The sequence below is a fragment of the Mustela lutreola genome, chromosome 9 (assembly GCF_030435805.1).
Source record: "Mustela lutreola isolate mMusLut2 chromosome 9, mMusLut2.pri, whole genome shotgun sequence".
In the NCBI taxonomy this organism is placed as follows: domain Eukaryota; kingdom Metazoa; phylum Chordata; class Mammalia; order Carnivora; family Mustelidae; genus Mustela; species Mustela lutreola.
Window position 1 is genome coordinate 112,685,615 of NC_081298.1, and position 21,537 is coordinate 112,707,151.

Here is a 21,537-nt window from a genome sequence, read left to right on the forward strand (position 1 = left end):
TTTTAAGTAGGTTTTAACTCTACAGAACTTTTAAATGGTCTCTTATCCATAAATGACCCAGACAAAAAAAAAATTAACAAAGGAGGAAGGGCTATATTAAACTTAAAACATGGGTTTTTTTTTTTTTTTTAAGACTTTAAGGGAAAAAAAATTTTATTTTCCTTGGCGTTTCGTTTATTCATTTGCTTTGGCCATTTCCAGTTGAAAGGGTTCGGGACACATCCCCTAGAATGTGCCACTTTGGCATGTGGACTATTTTGAGGTGAAGGTAATTGAAATCCTGCAGGCTCAAGAGAAACTTTTCCCCCTCCCTTAACTGCATAGAAGAATCTAAATTGGGGTCTTTTCCAGTGTAAACCTATTGTCAGAGATAAAGTTTATCTAAATGACCCATCTGTAATGGCAGGGCAAGCATCTAATTATCAAACATCTGCTCTTCTTATTACTCTATGAGTTACATTCTTCGCCTTTGAAGTCTTGGGCCCACTACCCCGTTCTCCTTAGTTCAGAGATATAGATCCCATTTTGCCTGTCTTTATAATTTCACGTCTGTGTGGATTCCCTGTCCATACAAAACTGAATTTAGTTTTCTCCTCTTAATCTTTTTTTTTTTTTTTAAAGATTTTATTTATTCATTTGACAGACAGAGATCACAAGTAGGCAGAGAGGCAGGCAGAGAGAGAGGAAGGGAAGCAGGCTGCCTGCTGAGCAGAGAGCCCGATGCAGGGCTTGATCCCACAGCCCCGAGATCATGACCTGAGCCAAAGGCAAAGGCTTTAACCCACTGAACCACCCAGGCTTCCTGTTAATCTTTTCCATGTCAATTTGATTTTAGCCCAGGTAGAGAGACCTTGAATGGAGCAAGAAATTCTTCCTCTCCAACAAAAAATATATGTGCCCCCTTGTTTTTTTACTCAATGCCTTGACAGTATGTGTTAGGAAAACACAATTGAAAATCTCAAGCCTCAGTGTTGAGAGTCTGAGTTTTTTTTATAGAGGATTTTTAAAGATTTTATTTATTTATTTAAGAGAGATTGAGGAGAAGCAGGGGAAAGCGCAGAGGAAGAAGCAGAGGCTCTACTGAGCAGGGAGCCCAATGAGGGGCTCCATTCCAGGACCCCCGGAGATCATGACCTGAGTCAAAGGCAGCCATTTAAATGACTGAGTCACCCAAGGGCACCCAGAATCTGAATTAGTAATATATGATATAGAAACATGAATTTTTTTTCTTAATCTCTTCAGGCTTAAAATGTTATTATCTATATAACTAAAGCAGGTTTGTTTTTTTGTTTTCCCCTCTCCCACTTGAAACATTTGCATAAGCACAGCTAGAGTTCTTCCTGTAACTGATTTGGGATGAAAAATAAGTAAAACTAGCAATATTGAAAAGTAGCAGAATATGTCAACCCAAAATATGACTGTAGGAATTCAAGATGTGCCACCCCAAAATATGCCATTTTGGTATATTATTTTGAGCTGTAAACACTTGAAAAATAACAAATGCAGGGAGAATCTTTGAATCTTGAATCTTGAATTCCCCCCATCTGCCTGAAGAAATATCCTCCAAAAGAAACTCAACTGTCGTAGACCTTCCTGGGATTTTTGTCAACCACAGAAGATTGACTCATCACAGGGAATGAGACTAGAGGTCAACATCACACCCAGACAAACTTTGTCACAAACCATCATTCCTCCAATCTGTTCTTGTAAGGGCCTTGTAAGGGCCCATTCATCCTAAACATTGTTTGCCCTGAGAGTCCTACACCATCTCCCCTTTTTCCCTATCATAGTATTTAAACCTGAATTCCAAGCCACCTCAGGGAGTGACTCATTTTTCCCTGGGTATACATAGCCCAAGTATACAAGAGGTATACATGTTCATAAACTTCTGATTGTTTCTAATGTCTTTTATTATAGGGATCTCAGCTAAGAAGTCAGAAAGGTGAAGGGAAAATTATTTTTACTCCTCCTTAATACATTACTGAATGTAGCCCTTTTTATAGTCTGTGAAGTTTCCAGCATCCAGAAGAGTTTCATATGCTTATGTGATTAGGATGTGGTTTTTACTCCATGCAGTCAGGATGTCCCCCCTAGGAAAAAGCCATATACTATTGAATCAGAATAATTTCATGTGGAAAAAAGCTACACATGCAAGAATGTTAAATTAGGTACATGCACCTGGAGGCTTAAAAAGAAGCACATTATAAAATTAAAAAAATAATAATTTTACTTGAAGCTGTAATGCAGGCAATATATACTGTTGATTATTTTATTTAGTTATTGGTGCTGTTCTGTAATGATTATTCTTCAGAGTTTTAATTCCTACCCTCCTCTGATGGCATGCTGGAACTGATTACACAAATATAAAATTTAATCTTTCTCCAAGTCATATGTTTTACAAGTACAGCTTAACTTTGGGCAATTACATTTAAAATGAAAGGATTTCAACTGAGGAGAAATAGATTTAGAGGCAGTATGAATTCAAAGACCTTCCATTTCCCTAAGCAGCCTCTAATCAAATGGATATGTAAAACCTAAATGCTCTGCTTTTCCCCACCATTCCTCTTCTCTCTCCCATTGAAACAAGGCCCTTACATAATAATGATCTTTGGACTTGCTCCCCACAAGCTGTTTTAAACAATGCCTCCCAGTTCTTTTGTTGAGTTGTTTTTACTTTTAAAACAGATGGTTTGAAATCAGTGCAGAACCATAGGTGCAATTTTTCCTTAAGAAGAAAATTTATATGAAAGAAAATACTTGCAACAAATACATGTGATTAAAGGACTGTTATCTAAAATTCAGAAAGAATTCTTAAAACTAAACAATAAGAATGTAAATAGCTTGACTAAAAAATAGGCCAAAAACCTTAACAAATACACCACTAGAAAGGATATACAGATGGCAAATAAGCACATGAAAAGATGCTTCATGTCATAAGCTATCAAGGAAATGCAAATTAAACCAATGATGAGATACCACTATACACCAATTAGGATGAACAAAATCCAAAATACTGACAATACCAAATGCTGGCTAGGATGTGGAGCCACAGGAACTCTCATTCATTGCTATTGGGAATGCAAAATAGTATAACCACATTGGAAGACAGTTTGGCAGTTTCTTACAAAACTTAGCATACTCTTACCGTATGATCTAGCAATTGTACTCCTTGGTATCTACCCAAAGGAGTTGAAAACTTATGTCCACACAAATGTTTGTAGCAACTTTATTCATAATTGCCAAACATGGAAGCAACCTAGTTATCCTTCCATAGGTAAATGAGTAAATAGTGATACATCCGGACAAAGGAACATTATTCAACACTAAGAAGAAATATGCTATCAAGCTATGGAAAACTGAAGTGCTTATTTATTACTACATGAAAGAGGTCAGTCTGAAAAGTCTACATCCTGTTACAATTCAATTATGTTACATCCTATAAAGGATGTAATCCTTTAATTACATCCTAGAAAGGAAAGCTATGAAAGGAGTGAAAAGATCAATGTTTGTCAAAAGTCAGGGAAGAGAAGAGATGGAGCACAGGTAATTATTTTAATAATGGAACTATTCTGTATGATACTATAATGGTGGATACATGTTATTATACACTTCTTCACACCAATAAAATATACCAAGCCAAGAGTGAACCTTAATTGTAAACTCTGGATTTCAGGTGATAATTATATGTCAATATAGGTTTATCAATTGTAACAAATACACCCATTTTGGTGGAAGATGTTGATAACGGGGGAGGCAATGCATATGTGGGGCAGAGTGTGTATGCAAGATCACCATATTTTATACCCAAAACTCCTTTACAAAACAAAGTCTAAAAAGATTTTAAAAAGATTTTTAAAATCTTTTAAAAAGATTTTATTTGTTTATTTGACAGACAGAGAGAGCACAAGTCGGCAGAGAGGCAGGCAGAGAAAGGGGGGAACCAGCCTCCCTCCTGAGCAGAGAACCCGATGAAGGGCTCGATCCCAGGACCCTGAGATCATGACCTGAGCCGAAGGCAGAGGCTCAACCTCCTGAGCCAACCAGGCACCCCAAAACAAAGTCTATTTAAAAAAATAATAATAAAGATATAGGGACACCTGGATGGTTCAGTCAGTTAAACATCTGCCTTCAACTCAGGTCATGACTCCAGGGTCCTGGGATTGAGCTCCACATTGCGCTTCTTGCCAACAGGGAATCTCCTTTTCCCTTTCCCTCTGCCTTCTGTTATCCCTTCTTGTGCTCTCTCTCTCTCCTCCGACAAATAAAATCTTTAAAAATAAAGATACACACACACACACACACACATATATGGAGGCAATTAGTTAGGTTCTAACAGGATGCCTGGAAACCAACAAAAAGGAAGCCATGGCCAGCTACAGGGTAAGTCTGAGGCTTGTCCTGGCAGCACTCTGAAACAAAGCCATAAGAAGCCAGAGAGTCCTAAGATGGCTGACAAAGTTGGCCAAAAACCCCTGAACAAATAAGGAAGAAAAAATGTAAAACCCTGCTTCCAAGAAATCCTCACCTCAAATAATGAGCATTCTTCCCCCTTGTTAATGACTGTCCGTAAAAGATAGAAACACGGCCCCGGGGACACAGCTCTATCTCTCTCTTGACCTTGGCCTGCTCTCACATCTCATTGAGTGTGCTTTTGTTTTAATAAATCTTCCTGCTTGTGTCACTCATCTGCTGTGCTGTGTCTATTGTTGAGTTCTTTCTCATGAGACCAAGAGCTTCTGGTGACATCTTTTGGACAGGACAGGTTGATACCTCAGGGCCCAGGGATTCCACAGTTCATCTGGCTATATATATATAATATATAAAGACTTGAAGGACTTCCGTCTGTGATATGCTGCTAAATGTTCAATAAGCAGGAAACAAAACTAAACAAGCTCTAATTTGTACCCTTCACTGATTTCCATGATTTTGACCGGCAAGACATAATTTTGGATTCTCAACTATTAATATGCTGTGACTAGCAATTGAAGTAACTTCCTTTATCTTTGGTATGTGCATACATCACTTTAGCATTAATAGATTGGGAATGTTTTTGCATGTATCCTGGAATGGCATGGATTCCAAGAAACCCAAATTTTTGAGTACAGTTTAATCATTTAATCCCAGACAAAGAGGACACTGCTTCTAAAGTGCAGTGTATCCATTCTGAAGCCTAACAGCCTCCATCCACATCTTTGCCCCTCCATTTATTTTTTTGCTTTAGGCAAATTATATAGGCTCTCTGTGTCTCTTTTTCTTTAATTGTAAAATGTGCAAAATAACAGTCTATACTTCCGTGGGTTCTGTAATATAACACATATAACATGGATATATTAAGTTCTTAATAAAGTTTAGCAGTTATTCTCATTTGACTTTTGTGAAATTGTCCCCTTTTGGAAAATACACTTCTTTCTAAGACTCCCCACATGCGGGTGTGAGGCAAGAAAAAAAAAAATTTATCCCTACTCTTTTAAGTTCTTGGCTGAGACCTCCTCCACCCATAATAAAAGACAAATTTATAGGAGAGAATAAGCAGAAATTTAATAACATGTATACTCTTGTTTAAATGGGAGATATCCAGGAATTACTTTATCATCCCCCGAAGTAGCCCACATTGTCTGTCACCTTAAGTACTATCTCTAGCTAAAGGCAAAAGAAAGGTATTAGGAGTGGATTGGTTATGGGAGGGTACCCAGAAAACACAGTCACCAAGGATATGGTTTGTTATGTAGATTTAAGTCCTGCCTTCTCCATTTCTAAAGATTTAGGGCCATCTTTGTCTTGGTACAGAGAGGGAGAGGACCTAGTATATGGAGGTTCCCCTTACAAATGTAAATGTCTCTCTCTCTCTCTCTCTCTCTTTTTTTTTTTTAAGATTTTATTTATTTATTTGACAGAGATCACAAGTAGGCAGAGAGGCAGACAGAAAGAGAGGGTAGGGGAAGCAGGCTCTCCGCCAAGCAGAGAGCCTGATGCTGGGCTTGATCCCAGAACCCTGGGATCATGACCTGAGCTGAAGGCAGAGGCTTAACCCACTGAGCCACCCAGGCACCCTGTAAATGTCTCTTATAAAGGAGTAACAGAGCTCTTCTTGTGTCTGCTGGTTCTTAAAAATTATTAGCTCAAAATAATCCTTATGCCATAAAGGCATATTGGGGGTCAAAAATTCTCCTGCCCTTCACAGAAATTCCCCCAGATCACACAACTTTGTGTGCTGAGAGGTCTTCAGAAATGTGTCCATTGAATTTACTGTATATATCACTGTCTTTTTACAACAGTTTCCTAGTTGATGGGAGCTGAGCAGTGCTTCCTTACTGTAGACCCACATCAGAGAAGTGCAGACGCTTAACTGACTGAGCTACCCAGGAATCCCATGGAATGAATTTTTAGATTTCAGATTCTAGTGTTCATTTCTTGAGTGCAATATTTCTATGATCATTCAGAGGACATCTTTATTAAATTTTCAAATATAAATGATTGAGGTGGTCTCCTTTCCATTTATCAAATGACTACATCTTCCTTCCCCATGTGAACAAAAGACATCAATAATATACTTTCATTTCTTTAGCTTGATGATAATAAAAACACATAGGTAGTTCCTCTGTTTCCTTTATTTTTTTTTCATTATTTGCTTGGGAAGTCGGTTGTATTAAGATCATCTCAGCTGTCAGTGTCTTCTGCTCTCAGCATGTGTGGGAGGGGGCGGTTGGGAGAGGGGTTGTGTTCATGGGATTTTAAAATTGTAGAGTACCTGTTTGACAATAATTACACCCATATTTTGAATATTATTAATCACTAGCCATGACTAAAAAATATTTTACAAAACATCCAGTGTCCCTAACTAAATTTCAAATACAAAAAGAGGAAAAATATACATTAGTTTCATTCCCTTCAAGATAAAGTAAATAACATAATAAATACAGGGGATTAGGATCAAAGAAACCAGGTCTCCTCGCTATCTTCTCTCAAAAGATTTTGGCATCAGATTTTGAGAAAGTCAAATATAGTCGTTCTTTCATTTTTAGCTTTTATTCTAATTGCCTAATTTTATCAATCAATAGCTGACAGTAGTTTTCCCAATTCATGCATCAGATTTGCTTTCTTGGATAATGAGAAGGAAGTAGCTAAATATATCACTGTTATATATCACTGTGCTCGTATTACCTAATACAACCAAACAATGTTTATAGCAACTTTAAATTTGAGATAATTAAGCCTCTGTAACACTTAATTTGCTTCATAATAACACCTTTATTTTCATAGAGAGAGTCTGCTAGGTAGCTCCAAGATGGTCTCCAGTGATCTCTGCCTTTGGGTAGTGATGCCTTCTGGCTGGCTTCTAACAAATAATGGACAACTGTGATGGGAAGTCACCTTTCTAATTAGGTTGCAGAATTACTGTTTTCCCTTCCTTGGGCTTCTGTCTCTCACTTTCTGGCTTACTTGTTCTTCAAGAAACTAGCTGGCATGTTATGAGCTGCCCTACAGAGAGAATCACATGGCAAAGAACTGATGTTCCTAGCCAATAGCCAGTAAGGACCTGTGGTCTGTCAACAGACTGAGTGAAGTCCAGGACAGATAGATCAAGGGCTACAGTTAAGCTTTGTGATGATTGCTGCTCTGGCTAATACTTTGAATGCTACGTTATTGAGACACTCTGAGCCAGAGGCACCCAGATAAATGCTCTAATTCATGATCCACAGAGACTGAGATAATAAGTGTTTTTTTGCTTTAAGCTACTATGTTTCAGAGTATTTGTTACTCAGCAATAGATAATAATGTAGTCATATTGTCTATCAATTTATATAATTTTTAAAAATATCATTTTGTTCTGTTAACCGCTATATGTAAACCACAAGTTTAGGGTTTATATAAACCATTATCATATGTTTTATACTCTTTTATTTCCCATTTATTTTCCCAATAATATATTCAGGCTAGCCTTTCTTATTTCACCAGGCTTTATTTTTCTTTAGAAACACTTATTTCTCTCAATGGATAACAATCTAGAAAGAGAACGTATTTCTTTTAAATTGATTAGCATAGATATAGACATAACACAAATTATTACCCTTCTTAATTATAAAAAAGAATCAATAATAAAACCAATTAATTTAAATAATATTGGAATCCCTTTGATTAAAAAATAGATTTTCCAATTAAAATTTTCATCCAATAATAAATAATACCCCCAAAAGATACAGAAAAGAAAAATTAACCTATGTTAAAAAGAATAAATTGTGAGTCCTACTATGAAATCCTTTCCATGGACAAAGTCTTATGGAAAATATATGATTGGAATTTTATTGGGATACACAGTTTTTAGAAGATTTTAGAAAGTTGAAGATACACCATTTTGATTGACTCTCCAATTCTAGCCCAGTAGGATGCAGTGGAATCTATCCACAGTGCTGGTTATATTTTTTGGAAGATCAGTTTGAAGCATATATGAAATTAAATAGCCACATAGGAATATTTGGTGGGAAAATACAAGAAAAATATTTATCTATTTCTATCTATTGTGGAATGATTATATTCACTGTTTCTAGAGAACTTGGCTCTGAATTTAAAACCATAACAGACTCTTTAGTTACTATGAACTACTCTCAGAAAATGGAGAAGCCTGGCAGAGGAGATGTAATATGAAATAGAGTTACACAGTGCAAAGCCTCCTCAGGAGCCTTGGGATGGATCTGTCAGACACCTCCTTGGCTTCCTCAATCTTACTTTAGAAATTCCTCCTATGGGTATAGTCTCAGTGTATTCTCAGTTATAAGACAGGGAGAGTATTTAACTAAGTATTTCCTATTAATAAAGAAATGAACAATAAGGAGAAGGTCAGAGGCAGAACTGTTGGAAGGAAATCCATTTCCCTCAGTTCTGTCCCTCAGAAAAGGTTTCCTCAGCATCTCTTCAGAAGGAAGATAACATTATTTTTTCTAAAATGGGATTTAATGAAAGTGGAATACAGTTTTAAGCATGTTGCTTACTGAAAAATTTCTTGGTCAAGGAAAGTATTTATATACCTAATATTAACAGGTCTTTTTATGACCAACCTGATTTGGTCAGATCCAGATGGTATGCCATTTCCTGTCCTATTTAATTTAGTTTTTAAAAACATTTTAAAAAAGATATCTTTCTTATAAAGATGTCAGGAATCATTACAGAAGATGATAGATTTATAGATAATAAGTAAGTGTAAAGATAGATAGTAGATATATATGTATCTGTATCTTTAGCTCTGTTTCTATCTGTCTACCCATCTAAAGGTATTTTAACCTTAGAAATGTGCTTATAAACCTAGTACTAATGCTGTTGACTTATTTGTTTTATTAATCATTTCAGCATTTTTCTAAGTTTTCCCAAAGGTTTCTTTATTATACAATAGATTTGGGAATATATATGGGAATTTTTCAAGAAAATTGGAACTTGTGGAAAAGAACCTTGGCAGAAGAGTTGTAATGACAAATAAAATGGATAATAAATTCTTCAGAATATTCAGTGTACTCAAAATAATATTTCTTCCAAACTTGAAACACATTTAGTTTGTCTTGGCAATGTGACATTCAGACAAGATGCAAGAATATATATTTAAAATAATATTATAGAAAATAAAGATAAATGAAAGAGTACAAATTTTATCTTATTTAAAATTAATTGTAGCCTACCAATATTACTTTTCTCTCCTAAAAACAAAATTTTTATTTCTAATTCAATACTATTGGCAAAGTTTAATTCTTACTTGAGGTTTAAATGTCAAAATGAACTTTCCTTTAAATTGGTCTATTTTTCAATCTGCAGGCTCCTTTTCTCCTGAATGAATAGTTATGATTGCAGATTCAATTGATATAAAAAAATCTAGTACTTAAAAAAAATAGGAAACAACCAGGACATTTGATAACAAATTATTTGCTGTATTGTGTTTAAAAGGAACAACTCCTCAGTACCTTGAAGGAAAAGTACTTAATGGACAAAACGCCCCAACAGGGATTAAAAACACAATATATAAAGCCAGAAGGAAATGTGCAATTTTGGATAATGTGACAGAAATAGCATCATTTGGAAGAAATTCTTTTTACCTAATCAGAGTTAACCTTCTCCAAATTGTTGTTTTTTACTTCTTCAGAGAAAATCTAATTTCAACATAGAGCTCTGACTTTAACTTGACTTATAAATTATTTATCTAGATCAGCTAATGAAAAGGTTTTAAGCATCTTTGATTTAAAGAAAAGGGCAGTAATTCTAAATTAGGATTATGCTATTTTAAAACATACTGTTTAGAGAAAATAATCTTATGCAAGCTATTTAATGTTTCTGTGAATAATATCAGAAACTAATTGCACTAAAGTTATTACCATCCCATCATAACACCCCAAATCATTTTTAGTAATGTTAACCAGAAAATTAAACAATGATTGATGGCTATATCACAATAAATGCCCCTTTTGATAGACCAGGCTCATAGGGAGCTACTTTATTCTTTACAATGCCTTATAACAATTTTGAAACTTCAAATCACATGCCCAAAACTTAAAAACAGGGGAACCTGGGTGGCTTAGTCAGTTGAGCATCCACTCTTGATCTCAGCTCAGATCTTGATCTCAAGGTCATGAGTTTCAAGCCCCATTCTAGGCATGGAGCTTACTTAAAAAAAAAAAAAAAATTTAAAACTCATAAACAGTAGTAGATTAGTGCCCAGGGAGGGTGTATGTGTAATGTAGAAAAAAATAACCTCAAGAGCAAGGGTTAAACTAATCAAAACCAAAAAACTAATCAAAACAGATAAATTAAAAGTTGTATGATAGAGATAGAGCTTTGGTATAGACAATAGCGTTGAATGACTGGGAAAAGGAAATAAAGAAAGTATGCAGCCTTTTGTGTCTACTTGTTTCAGGCATTTTATTGAACACTTTCTATTTTCAAAAATAGTAACAGAGTGATAAAGTAGATATTCATTTTATAGCTGAGCAAACTGGTTAAATGACATTCCTTAGCTAAGGCCACATAGTTGATAGTTTTAGATCCAAAACTATTTGTAGTGTCTTGGTTGAGATGGGCTTTACTTGGGAATTCAGAAAAAACTTATCATTATACAAACTTACTTCTATGATTCCAAAACTTACTATACATGATAGTATCATGTAGGCAGAACGACAATGAGATGTGAACTATCATAATATGTGTGGGTAATAGGGAAGTGGCAGAAGCTTGGATTATGAGGTAGAAGTGGAGTCAACATAAAAGGTAGCCTATAAATAACTTTCCAGGTTAAATAAAACCTTAAACACCAGTGTAAGAAACTTGGACTTGCTGCTACACTCAGTGGGGAGCCATCAAAGGTTTTTGACCAGATGCTAACCAAATCAAAATGATGGTCTAGATGTGTATATTTCTTTGCTTGTTCTAGAAAGAACACATTCTGCAACGTAACATCCTTTATAAAAATTGTTCAGCTGAAATACATTATACTGCAGTTATTTTTTCCCCAGATTTACTGAGTATAATTGAGAAAATTTATATATATTTAAAGTATACAGATTGATGAATTTGATATATACTCACACTGTGAAATGATTACCACAATCAAGTTAATTACCATGTCCATTACCATCATCTCACATACAATTTTTTTAGTGAGAAAGATTAAGATCTACTCTCTTAGTACATTTAAAATATGAAATAGAGTATTATTAACAATATTCACCATGATATAAATTAGATCATCAGAATTTGTTTACCTTATAACTAAAGATTTTACTCTTTGACCATTATCTCCTCATTTCCCCCACCCACCACCCCCTGGCAACTACCATGTTTCTTTCTATTTCTATGAGTTTGACTTATGCAGCAAGTATTTTAATTTAGAAGTAATTTAATTTCATTTAAACCTAAAATATTTAATTTAGAATTTAAATATAAGACAGATTTATAGTATTTGTATTTCAATCAGATATTTCTGTACCTTTAGACTGAATTCTAAAATTTCTTTTTAATGATTAGATATAAAATTGTCCCTACAATGAGCAGATATCAAAAGTGAGAAATTAGAAGAATGTAGGTAGACAATTTTGTAGAGAGGTCAAAGCTAATGACCTATGTATTAGGAAACATCATGGGTTAAGTTTTGAGGTAGAAAGAAAACATGGAGGTTTCTCCTCAGCCATTCAAGAGGTTTACAGAATGCCTTCTTCATGTCAGAAATTCTTAGAAGTTCCGGGTTACGTACAGCAGGGAAGAGAGTCCTTGCCTGCAGTGACCTTTTATTTTTGGACAAGAGACATTCAATAAACAAACAGGTAAGGAAATAGTAAAACTCTGAGTAATGCAATAGAATTGGTCAAGAGAATAGGAAGTTTGGGGGGTGTGTGTGAGAGAGAGAGGGGTATACTGCAAATAGAGCATTTGAGACTTGAAAGGTGTGAAGAAGGGAACTGCAAGCTTATCTAAAGCAGAGAATTTCAGGCAGAGGAAAGACCCAGTGCAAACTACTAAGCCATAAATGTGCTTGGAGGGTGTCAGCCCTCCAAGAATACTTTGTGTATATGACAGAGCAGAGTTCAGGGCAGGGAAGAGGGATAGTGGATGAGTTATCAGGATGGTAGCTGGGGTAGGCCAGAACATGTAGTGTCTTGTAAGATATTGTTTAGATGTTGGTATTTACTCTGAGAAGGGAATTCATTAAAGGATTTTATATGAGTGACATGATTTTATTTATGGTGGCAGAGTAGAGAGCAGGGACAAAAACAGGGATACTAGTTATAAATTATTGCAGTAATCCAGATAAGAGACAATGATGGCTTGGAATTTGCTTGCAGCAGTAGAAATTCTGAGGGTGAAATTCCAGATCTATTTTGAAGCTCAAGACAATAGAATTTGCTGATAGATTGGATATGGTGTATGAAAGAAACAGAGGAATCAATACTCCAAATCAGGAGGGTAGGTAAGGAGGAAGTTTTGGGAAAGGTAAAGGAATAAAAAGATTAATAGTTTTATGTTAAGTTTCAAATAAATATTAGATACTGAACTACCATGTTGACAAATTTGTTGTATATGAAAGTCTAGAATTCAAAGGAATAGTCAGCTTTGGAGATATAAAATGGGGAATCCTAAGCATATAAATAATGCTATAAGAGTGAATGGGGTTTCCTATGGAGTAACTGCAGGTAAAGGAGAAGTCTGAGACCTAAATCCTGGCACTTTCCAATATTTATAGGTTATTGGGAAGGAAAGTAGCAGTAATGGAGGTAGGAGGAGAATTGAGAGAGATTGATATCTTGAAAATCAAGTGAGGAAAGAGTTTATGATGGAATAAATGGTCAACTGTCTTGGTAAGTAAAACCATTGGATTTAGCAGTGTGTTGGTCACTATTGACCTTAACAGTAGCCATTTGTTGGAGTAGTACAGGAGAAGGTGAAATTATACTGGCTTAAAGAGTAAATGAAAGATAACAAGTGGAGACAGTATTTTCAAAAAAAGAGTTTTATTGTGTAAAGATGCAAAGAAATGGGTCATTAACTGGAGCAGAATGTGTGCACAAATAAAAAATTTAATATGGCAGGGGCGCCTGGGTGGCTCAGTGGATTAGGCCGCTGCCTTCGGCTTGGGTCATGATCTCGGGGTCCTGGGATCGAGTCCCGCATCGGGCTCTCTGCTCAGCAGGGAGCCTGCTTCCCTCTCTCTCTCTCTCTGGCTGCCTCTCTGTCTACTTGTGATTAAAAGAAAAAAAAATTTAATATGGCATATATCGTATCAGGGTTTTTATACTAAATCAAAATGATCCAGCAAACATGAAAAATTGATAATGAAGCAGATGGAAAGGAAACTAAACAGACAAGAGAGGGTTAAATATAATGTGTAGGAATATGAATATTTTGTTCCTACAGAGATACATGTAGGTTGGTAGATATGATCTTAGAAGAATTTGTGGAAGTTCTCTTTGAATACTTCTGTTGAGGTTCATATTATATCCCTATTGTCCTTAAAAAAGATATTGAAACCCATAGATTTAAATTATTTTTTGTGAAAAATGTCATGGTTTTTAGATTAATGAAGAATTTCAGGTCCTTTCACTTTCAAGCCAGTGCTTTTTTAAAAAAATGATTTTAAGTAATTAATATATATCAGCTTAATAGAAGAGTTGATAAATATAGGCATTATTTTAATGAGTCCTTCTTTTCTGACTTGTTTTCAGTTTTTGTGAATGATATCATTAATTTTCTGATGTTCTCTTTCTACTTTGTAACTGGAGCATACTAACTTCTCTATAAATATAGCTATTATTAGGAAAATAAAATGGGAAATGTAATTTCTTGGTTGACATCACTTTATGACACTTACTTGAGACTTCAGACATACTTTGTTTTTGTACAAATCACCTCTTCAAATTTTTGCTCAACTTTAGGAAAAGCGTTTTACTGCTCATAAAAAACAAGAAGAGCCAACTTCATTCTGGAATAGCAGTCCTCCTAAAAACATGTTCTCAGGAACACATCTACAATTATATGTCCATTACTAAAGGGCTTTATTTTAGTTTTCAAGTGAGGTCATCGAAATGACCCAGCAGGATCTCCAATGACTGGTTTATTTCTTGGTAAAATTGAGTATTACCAAATCATGTTATAAGGCACTGTTGTGACTATAATTATTCTCCCAACTCTAAAGCCACTGGGTTTTGGGGGCAAATGACCAAAAAAACACTTGACATTTGCATTACAGTGGAAAAATCGAGAGCACAAAAGAAAACCCTTCAGTTAAATGAAACCTGATATTCCAGTTATAACTCTGTCCTTTGTCATGGAGTCAACTCTAAGGTGCTATTCAAGGAATAGAAAAAAAACTTCCTCAGAGGGAAGAACAAAACCAGAATGGATTACATCACCAAGCATCTTTTTTTTTTTTTAAAGATTTTATTTGTTTGTTTGTTTGTTTATTTATTTATTTATTTAAGCTTGAGCCAGGGGAAGGACTGAGGAGGGAGGAGAGAGAATCAAGTGGCCTCAGTGCTGAGCACAGAGCTGATGTGGGATTCAATCTTAAAACCCTAAGAGCCAAAGCCAGGAGTTGGGCACTTAACTGACTGAGCTACCTAGGAGCCCCAATATATCACCAAGCATATTTAAATCATTTCACTTTTATATATTTTATGGTTTTTTGGAAAGAGCAGTTATAATTAATGATTTTTTTTTTTTAAACCACTGGGTGTTTAGATACTTGGTAATAATGTTGCTTACCTTCTGGAGATCCACTGTTAGGAAACTGTCAAATTTCATCACCATCTAAGAGAAGATAGATTCAAAATTGCTGAAGCTTGAAAGGAAATTAGATTTGTAAGAAATGGTGGGAAGTTTAACATCTAAATATCGATTTTTGATGAACAAGTATTATTATTTACATTTATGTAATTTATTAGACATCAAGACAATGTGATTTCACAAATCCACTGAACCATTATTTAGACAATTTTAAAGGAAACTATTTGGAGCACAGAACAACCACATACATATATTTTGTTATCATAGCCACTTTTTATTTTTAATTTATTTTTTTAAAGATTTTACTTATTTGAGAGAGAGAGAAAGAGAAAACACAGTTGGGGGGGAGGGCAGAAAGAGAGGGAGAAGCAGACTCCCTGCTGAGTGCAGAGCTAGTGGCAGGCTCCATTCCAGGACCCAAGATCATGACCTGAGCTGAAGTCAGAGCTTTACTGACAGAGCCACCCAAGTGCCCCTATTATAGCCACTTTCTAAAAATACACTATTAATTGAAAAGAATATAAGGAAAACAGTGACAAGCATGAAAGTAAGAGTGAGCATATTTTATACAATTTATTTTTAAACTTTTCATATTAATATAGGATATTTGCCTATATAACACTAGAAGAATTTCTGCTCTTTATGTTAATATTTACAAGTGAAACTTTGCTTTTATCTGAAATAATTCTTGGAAGATAGTTATTTTTCCATTTGTAAACATATTGTAATTAAAAAGTGCTTTGGATATTTATATATTTATAAATTAAACATCCATGGAAATAAGAAGGAAAAGTTTACTCAGTTGACCACAGCATTGATAAATTCATCTACACTCAACATTTTATGTTTTGATTTTCTAAAATTTTAGATCCTAGGTATATGCATTCTCCAATTATAAACCTATCAGTAGAAAACCAATAGATCAGTCAATAGTGAATTCCTATAAAAGCCTACTCATAAATCATCATAAGGAGCTGATAGTCTTCTAAGATCACTCAAATTGGTGTATTATTATCATTGCTATTTTATTTGAGATTCAGAATTTCTTCTGTGATTGGAGAACAACAGAAATGCAAAAGGAAGTTACCTTATATTCTGCGATATCACAGGTGTATGTATTATTTTGGTGTTTTTTTTTTTTCCTTTAAATGACTAGAAAAACAAAGATGAGCATTCAAATATAATCATCACAGAAATAATGAATTTAGGTTTTAACATATTGAGAATTTTTAAAATCTCTTTTGGTATAAAAAACTGAAGTGTTGCATATTAAAATAATACCACGCAAGAAAAAATTTCAGGAAAATTTGTGTTTAGTCACATTCTTGGCTATACTTATAATATATTTATATATATTTATACAGAAAGGGCTGTTACATAGGTCTTAATCTTACTATGTGTATTTTCTTTTATATAAGAAAGGGGAAAAATAATTAAAATTGTTGAAAATAAAAGAGAATCAGTTTTAGGGAGAGGATATGGGATAACTGGCTTTTGGGAGAAACCATAAATTTCCTTTTGAGCAGAATTTGAAAGCAAATACAGAAGGAAGACCACTGTCTTAAGAATATCAACATTTCCTGAATGGCTTCCTTTCTAGCTGGATTTCCTATCCCTATAGAAATAGAAATAGGGTTGTTTTCTTCAGTCTTCTGATACTTATGTAAAGAGAGGTAAGTGAATTTAAGACCTAATTTTTGTTAGTATTTCTTTTAATTACTGTATTCAATATATGTAAGGATGATATAATGTTCAAACTATAGGTACTTACATAGGATGAATCCTGAAAATTATGACAAAGAAGAAGACAAAAGTCTGAAAACATTGTATAGAATTATACTAATTAATTTTCATCATTTTCCACTGAAACTACATTTAGTTTTAGCTTTTTGAGCATATTTACCACAGAATAGTTGTTGTGTAATACTTTTGTTAAAGGAAATATTAGGCCTTAATATTAGCAAATTAATAAGCTTCTTTGAATGCCAAAAGGTGAGTTTCCTAAACTTTTTTATTTCCATACAATTGAATTATTTTCTTCTTTTTCTTTTCTTTTTTTTTTTTAAATCATCTGAATGGAAGGTATGAGTTTGAATAACCTGTGATTCTATAAAAGAGCATAAATTATCTCTGAGACTATTTATAATATATATTACTCATTATATTATTTATATAATATAAACAATAATATAGAAATATTCAAATAACTATTTGCAACATGTCTTGTCTGATCATTCGTCATGCTCCATGTCACTAGTCCAACCATTAGCATGACCTTGGTTGCTGGCTTCATTATTTTATCCTTAACCAAACACAATTTTAATTATGTCATATTTTTATTATATATGTCTTATTTATTGATTTCTTTACATAAAATATTTCTGGAAAATAAAAGGAATGAAAGGCTTGGTGGAGTATAATCAAGTAGATGTAAAAATGTTGAAGTCATCAAGAGAAATATAAAATGTTACATTGATCAATTTTTGAGCATGTCTGGGCAGACCAAAGAACAGTCTACTCCCAAGATGACCACACAGTGATGCCTCTGGCAGAGTCAAACAGGTGAAACTAATCACAATAGGTATATAATTAGGAAACAAGATTACAACTATAAAATTAACCTCAGTAGAGAATCTTTAAGGTTTCTCGTTTTGTAATAAAAGTTCACATGCAGAAAAGATTGAGCTTTCTGAGAGGGAATTGTGTGTTTCACTCATTTTTTAATTTCTTGAACCCTGATAAGTTGTTTGTCATATGTCAGATGCTGATGAAATATTTATGATATAAGTTGATATTTTATCAGAAAATGTTAAGTCCATTATGAAATATTTTACAACCAAGAGGAAAGTCAACCAAACTGACTTTAAATATTCAGCTGAAAGTTACATCTGAAATATTATTTTGGAAAATTACATACTTAGACAAATATATATATATATAGTTACTGAGTCTCATTATTCCATACTAACTTCCCTCACTCTAAATATCAAACTTTGGATGATTTCAGCTTCAAATTCATATAAAAAAATATAAGTCCAGCCAAAACAACATTGTCTCTTCCTTTAAAAATACTCTGTTTTATCTTTAAGCTTCTGACATGATTTCTCTTTCCATCAGTATGAAATTGAAAAGAAAGGGCAGCTTGGATATGCTTAAGATAATAGATGGAAAACTAAAATACAAGACTTCATGACTGTAGTGTATGGAAAGGAAACTTGACTTGAAGTGGCTGTACCTTCCTCTTCTGATTGTTTTTTTTTATAAATGATGTAATGCATTATCTTTTAGTTCTGCTATAGAGCACCACTTTCTACATAATAACAAAAAATTAACAAAATGGTGAACTTTGTTTCTCAATGGGAAAAAAAATGTTTCATTGCAATCAGTACGCAATGCATTTTTTTTAAGTCTTCATTTTATATTCCTAAGGGGAATTCAGAATGACCAATATGAAGTAATTATTTGAAATGGGAGCACTCTTTCCCAAGACTCTGGCTCACAGAAATAAGAAGATATTTTTAACATAACTTGTACTATTTTTAACAGAATTGTCACATTCAGGTCACAAAAATAATTATAGTGTATGGTGCTTTACAGAAAACTAAAGTCTCTTCAAGTATGGGAAGAGGCTTTCTAATACTTCTTAAGTTGTTTCCAGCCATATCAATTTTTATAGGAAAAGTCAAGAACTCTGGGGATAGCCCTATTTGTTATAAGTGAATGTTTTATAAGTGACTGATTGGGGTGATAAAACCTAAAATTTCAGATTCTCTGGAAGATTTAAAATGAAACAAATATAAAATTTTTATCATCATCATAATATTAATAATACTAATAAAAACTAGTATGTATTGAATGTAATATGTGAGGAATACTATGACATCACATCATTTAAACTCCATATGCTAGACACTTGTATCACCCACATTTTACAGAGGAAAAGAGCATCGATAGAGTAAGTAACTCTCTCTGGTCTCACAGATACTGATTGGTGGAGCTGGAATTTAGATTTATGTATTTTGGCTGCAGAGTTCACATGCTTAATGGTTATACTCTATTACGTCACCCAAGTCAATGTTTGAAATACAGAAAGATATTTTAGAGCCCCCTCCCCAACCCAGTCTTTCCCCCAGAGACTGTTCAGTTTTGTTAGTGTGGAAACAGAGAAGATTCCTTGAGGGCAAGAAAAGGAAACTTGGACTTAGAGTGAACACTTCAAAAATTACATACACCGGTCTAAAGCCAAGATACCTCTTTAAAGGTTAAAAGTAGCTCAAGGTTAAGAAGAATAGGAGCCCAAATATGTTTGCAGCTTTTAAAAATAGAATACAAAGCAAAAGACGTTGCTAGACCTGGGACTGTCCTAATGAAGGACAATTTTCGTCTGGTCAATTTTTGTACCACCTTCAGTCAAGGAAGGTTGTGATTAAAAAATGTAACTCTTCACTTTCTACTGTAATTCTTTGTGCAGCATGTGCCTATATTAAAAGCTGAAATATTTAGAATCTGGTTTTAAATACATTTAAATGAGAGGATTTTATTGCAAATAATATTGAGGGTTTGTATCTTCTGTCTTGTATTTTCCATTTTAAGCACAATTAAAAGAGCAGAAAGGGCTATTTCTCATAGGCAGAAATGGGCACATAACATTCTATTATTTAAGAAAGAACTCGATATTTTGAGAGTTAGAATTTGAATACCAGGAGGTAAACTATATGTAGAGAAAAAAAGCCAATTTCTTTCTTCCTTTCTCTCTCTCTCTCTCTCTTTCTTGCTTTGCTTTGCCTTTCCTTTCCTCTCTTCTTCCTTCCTTCCTCCCTCCCTCCCTTCCTTTCTTTTTTTCTTTCTTTCTAAAGATTTTATTTATTTGACAGAAAGAGACAGCAAGTGAGGGAATACAAGCAGAGGGAGTGGGAGAGGGAGAAGCAAGCTCCCCACTGAGCAGAGTCCAATGTGGGGCTCCATCCCAGGACCCTGGATCATGACCCAAGCAGAAGGCAGACACTTAATGACTGAGCTACCCAGGGGCCCCAGGAAAGCCAATGTCATAAACACTTTTGCTCCCTAATATACAGAGAAGTTAGAACTGATTCTAATTGTAAAAAGTAGGGCTTAATGTTTGTTGTCTTCTAATTGCAGAAGTAGAATTTTTCATTCAAAACATTTCATCATGGTTTTTTGCTACCTAAAGCATCTGAGTTCAGGAGAACGTAAATTTCCTAAATTTTGGAATGAGAGATTTGTCATGGTTTTTGGTCACCTTCTCCATTTCTTTGTTCCTGTGTGCCATCAAGTATAAACTGTCATAATAAAGTGGTATAAACCTGTCATGAAGACAAGTCCCCCAGACAGACTCAGATAAAGAATTAAAAGTAGGAAGAGTAGATCAAGAGTGGATGTATATTTTAAATGAGACAGCTGTCCAGTGCTGATTATTTACCAAATGCAGAAAGAATTCAAGTTTTAGTTTTTGATTATTAGAGAACTATAGGAAAATGTAACACACACACACACACACACTTGAGCCTTGTTTTGCTCAGTTCCAGTGTGCATGAATTTTAGTTATGGTGATTTAGATAAATAATACCACTCCCCAGAAATACAGTTTAAACTTTAATTATGGTATACTACCTGTGAACAATTGCATAAAGTACCAGCTTTACTGCAAGTTCATTGGCCCACAGATCACTGTATAAATAACAAGCACATCACAATCCATGAGCAGTCATGTCACTTCTCTCCAAATCCATCCATGAGTGGTCGCTACTCACCTATTAGTTAAAGAACTGGCAGCATGTCCAGAGTAAGTGATGCTAGGAAAATACTCCACATTAATGGAACTCTCAAAGGTATTTCAAACATTGCAAGCACAAAAACCCAAGTGTTGGGAGCGAATCCAAATTTAGAAAGAAGTATGATAGCTTGCTAAGGCACAGAAGAGATCCTTCGATATAGATGGTCCTTTCATATATGAAAGATCCTTCATATATAAATTATGTAACAAGAAGAGTAAGGCAAGTGTTGTTCAAATGACCCTTGCTAAGTTTTTTTTTTTTTTTTTAAAGATTTTATTGATTTATTTAACAGAGAGAGAGAGAAAGAGAGTACAAGCAGGAGGAGCAAAAGGAGAAGCAGGCTCCCCACTGAGCTAGGAGCCTGATGCAGAGCTTGATCCCTTGACCGGAGCCAAAGGCAGTCCCTTAAGCAACTGAGCCACCCAGGCTCCCTCTCCTCCTTACTAAGTTTTTTACAAAGAAATAAAACACTTTAGTTCTCAGGGCTGAGAAG